Consider the following 5,000-nt stretch of genomic DNA (forward strand, 5'->3'; position numbering starts at 1 on the left):
ACGACAACTACTACTATTACTACTGCAATTACTACTATGCCTACTACTGCTGCAACTACTACTATGACTACTACTGCAATTGCTACTACTACTACTGCTACTGCAAATACTACTACGACTACTTCTATTGCTGCAACTGCCATGACTACTACTGCAACTACTATTACGACTACTACTACTGCAATTACTGCTAGGAGTACTACTGCAACTACTATAATGACTACTACTACTACTACTACTGCAATTGCTACTACTACTGCTACTGCAAATACTACGACTACTTCTATTACTGCAACTGTCATGACTACTACTGCAATTACTACTACTACTGTTACTGCAAATACTACTACGACTACTTCTATTACTGCAACTGCCATGACTACTACTGCAATTACTACTACTACTGTTACTGCAAATACTACTACGACTACTTCTATTACTGCAACTGCCATGACTACTACTACAATTACTACTACTGCAACTACTACTACTGCAATTACTGCTAGGAGTACTACTGCAACTACCATGACTACTTCTGCAACTACTATAATGACTACTACTACTACTACTGCAGTTGCTGCCATGACTACTACTGCAGTTTACTACTACTACTGTTACTGCAAATACTACTACGACTACTTCTATTACTGCAACTACCATGACTACTACTGCAACTACTATAATGACTACTACTACTACTACTGCAGTTGCTACTATGACTACTACTGCCACTGCGACTACCATGACTACTACTACTGCAAATACTACTACTACTACTACTACTACTACTACTACTACTGCAATTACGACAACTACTACTATTACTACTGCAATTACTACTATGCCTACTACTGCTGCAACTACTACTATGACTACTACTGCAATTGCTACTACTACTGCTACTGCAAATACTACTACGACTACTTCTATTACTGCAACTGCCATGACTACTACTGCAACAACTATTACGACTACTACTACTGCAATTACTGCTAGGAGTACTACTGCAACTACTATAATGACTACTACTACTACTGCAGTTGCTACTACGACTACTACTGCCACTGCGACTACCATGACTGCTCTACTGCAATTACTAATACTACTACTATCACCACCATTGCAACTACTACTACTCCCCACTACTGATCTCTTACTTGTGTTTGAGGAAGATCCACTGGACGAACAGAGCCCGACCAGGATCAGCCCGTTGACCTCGGTGACGGTGAACGCCCAGGGAACTCGGTCCACGTAGTCGAAGAACTTGTCGGGCAGCGGCGGGCTGACCGACTTGTCCGGCACTCTCTCGTGGACGAAGGTGATGATGACGGTGGTGAAGAACAGGTTGAACAAGGCGTAGAGGAAGGCCACGCCCGTCTTCCACCACTCCTTCGGCAGCCGGTTGGCCCGTTCTTCCGGCACGGTGATTTTAATGTAGTCGCGGTGGCGTTTCAGTCCGTTATGCAGCGAGCGAATCAGACGGCTCTGTTTGATAATGCTGCTGGCGGCGTTCGTGCGGTCGCCGCACTTGTTGCCGTCGCGGGCGTCGTCGGTCGCCGTGGGAGGCGAGGGCGGCGAGGAGGAGAGGCGGGCCGGGTTGCCGTTGGCGACCCTGGACAGATGAGGAGCTGGAGTAGGAGGGGGATCCGCTGTTGTCACGGTAACTTCCACATGGGCGGGGCAATCGTCGTTGTCCCTGATCAGTTCTGAGGCAGCCATTTGTAGGTTTATACACACACACACACACACACACACACACACACACACACACACACACAGGCAGTGGTTCAACAATCGCTGAACCAATTAGGAAGTCTATTGATGACTCTTCTACCAATCAGAAAGCCCTGATGAACTCTCAACCAATAAGAACTGCTGATGCTTGCTCAGCCAATCCGAGTCTTAGTAATGCGTCAGCTGACCAATAAGGACAAACTTTGCTGTGTTGCTTTTGTCATTTCTAGAGGTTTCTAGGAGCTTCTGGTTGAAGGTTTGACGAATATTCCTCTATCGATTGCTCTGGCCTGGTTCAGGTGTAATCAATAATCCAGTATCAATTCAGCAATCAATAGGTCAGGTCTGGTGTGATCCGGGTGCAATCAGTATTCGTTTATCTAGTATTGATTTCTCTGGCCCGGTCCGGGCGTAATCAATAATCCAGTGGCAGTGATTGATTGTTTTGCTCTGGTCAGGCCATCGATTGGTCAGGGCTGCCGAGGTATAGATCAATATTCCAGTATCAGAAATTGATTGGTCAGGTCAAAGAGAAGGTAGCGATGATCGATAGGTCCGGTCTGGTCAGGATGATTCAGCACAAACCTGGAAAAACATAACAGACACAAACTTGTTGGAATATTTACACACACACAAGTTATTTCAAGTAAATTCAGTAGGTAACAGCTCCATCCAGATGCTAAAAGCTAACTAGCTAGCCATGCTACCAGTAGCTAACTAGCTAGCCATGCTACCTGTCTCTCTTTATACCTTTTAGTGTCCCATTAGAAAGATACTTGTGGTATATTACAGTCTGTAGACATACAAATACCTAAAAATAGTCACATTTAACAAATACTATTAGCTATAGTAGTAATACAACTATTCCACAGTAAATCACAGTCTTATTGTTGTTGTTATTGTTGGAAGCTGTTTACGACAAAACCTGCAATGGATCAACAACAAAAAAAAAAACATCACAAAGCTGATTCTGAATCTTTTGCGAGCGGCGTTTCATTTCAGGGATTTGAGCCGACTCCTCTTGTCCTTTATGTTGTGTGAATTATTGATTATTGAATCAAAAAAAGCGAACACTGCTCTAATGAACCTTCTGCGGTAAAGTGGGTCTCCTGTAAAATGAACTGAGGTCATTTATCTGAGGCTCCAGGGGGGGGGGGGGTTCGGTGCCTCGCTCCACAGGCAGCGGGGATCGAACCCGTGACCCGTCAGGTACGGGACGCTCTCTGTAACCGCCTGCTGACACTGCCACTGTTTCTACCTGATTTCTACTGAGATCTACTGATATCTGCAGGATCTGATCAGTCTCCTATCGCTCCAGTCATCGAGTTCAGACTTCTCACACACACACACACACACACACACACACACACCAGGAACCAGGATGTTGTGAACTGAATAACGAGTGTTTGACTTTTAGTAACCTGAGGAAGGCACTCCTTGAGAAGCAGACACACCCCCACCCCCCCCACCCCCCACCCCCCCCCCACACACACACACACACACACACTGTCTGTTCTAATGCCACAGGTGACTAAACACACACCTTCTGTTAATACGCCATGGGTGACTACACACACACACACACATTTTCTGTTAATTCCATCGGTAACTATACACTTTGTCAATACCATTTACAAACACACACACACACACACACACACACACACACACACACACACACACTGAGGCGAGGCGGAACAGCTAACAAGTCTGAGGAGGGTGCAATTACAGCGGAGAGAGAGGAAAAGAGATATGTGTGAAAATAGAGAAAGAGAGAGTGAGAGAGAGAGAGAGAGAATATCTCAGCTGAAGACAGTCAGTGTGTTTTCTCTCTCTGACCAGCGGACCGCCAACGTCTTCCAACATGGCCGACACCAACAACCCATTTAAACCCAGGTAGGACCTGTGTGTGTGTGTGTGTGTGTGTGTCGTTCTGCTCTCTGTGTGTGTCTTGTCTCTCACTTTCATTACAAACTCACCACCGAGAGAGAGAGAGAGAGAGAGAGAGAGAGAGAGAGAGAGGGGAGGGAGGGAGAAAGAGAGAGAGGGAGAGAGAGAGAGAGAGAGGAAGAGAGGGAGGGAGAGAGAGAGAGAGAGAGGAAGAGAGGGAGGGAGAGAGAGAGAGAGAGAGAGGGAGGGAGACAGAGAGAGAGAGAGAGAGAGAGCATTTCCTAACAATATGGTTATTTTTCTGCCAAGATGGCCGTGTGATGATGTAACCAAGCGCCTAAAGTGAATTTTGAATCCGATCCTCTAACGTCCGCTAGAGTCCAGCTCCAAAAAAAGACCCCAAAACGGACCACAACCCAACTTCTGATCAAAATATAAAGTCAATTACATTTTTTCCACAAGAGGTTTTGGCCTCAGCAGCTAATTACACTTTTCAAAAGATTTTCAAACTAACAACTGTCATTAACAGATATAACAGAAGTGTCTCCATCCAGCTGCTCTGAGATCAGATGATAACCCTGCAGCTTCTCTGTTATGCAGCAGAACGTCAGGAGCCTTCATCATCCTCCTCCTCCTCTTCTCAGATTTTGAGAATGATGTAACTCTCTCTGTGACCTTTGACCTCTTGCTCTCTCTGCTCCTATCTGATCTCAGCTGTACATAATATTCTATACATTACTGATTATGTGCTGCTGTACAGTTCATGCTCTCAAACCTCATTATCAGCTCAAAACGTCTTAAATGTACAAACTGTTTTTCTTTCATTTGCATCTTGTAAACCGCTCTGTTGAGTCTGATAAATGTCATAAACGTCAGATAATGTAACAACTCATCAAAATGCAATAAAATGTCCCTTTAAATTGGTTGAAAATGTAATAAAACCTGTTATTCTGGTAAACCGCCACATAATGTGATAACATCTTCAGGCTGACACTGTCTCAATTAGAAAAAGTTACACCTCTGATAATGAAATAATTGGCAGTTGATGTAACAATGTATCACATTATCAGGAAAAAACATTATAATAATAGGTTTCTTTACATGTTTGACCCATTTAGAAAGACGTTTTATTACATGTTGACAAGTTATTATATTATCGGTTGCTACGAGCTTCAATTATGTTGTTTCTGACAATAAAGTTATTCAATTGAAAAATATAGAATGAGAGAGACCATGAGAAATAGAGAGAGAGAGACCATGAGAAATAGAGAGAGACCATGAGAAATAGAGAGAGAGACCATGAGAAATAGAGAGAGAGACCATGAGAAATAGAGAGAGACCATGAGAAATAGAGAGAGAGACCATGAGAAACAGAG

At 43.9% G+C, this 5,000-nt stretch overlaps 1 pseudogene across 1 annotated transcript in view; it reads right to left on the reverse strand.

Moving 5' to 3' along the window:
• LOC139932509 (uncharacterized) overlaps positions 1-5,000 on the reverse strand; it is a 16,912-nt pseudogene that overhangs the window by 9,123 nt on the left and 2,789 nt on the right. The window contains exon 2 of the transcript XR_013503913.1: positions 1,158-2,319. The product of XR_013503913.1 is annotated as an uncharacterized LOC139932509 (transcript). The remainder of the gene's footprint in view (positions 1-1,157; positions 2,320-5,000) is intronic.

This window comes from Centroberyx gerrardi, chromosome 23 (assembly GCF_048128805.1).
Source record: "Centroberyx gerrardi isolate f3 chromosome 23, fCenGer3.hap1.cur.20231027, whole genome shotgun sequence".
Lineage (NCBI taxonomy): Eukaryota > Metazoa > Chordata > Actinopteri > Beryciformes > Berycidae > Centroberyx > Centroberyx gerrardi.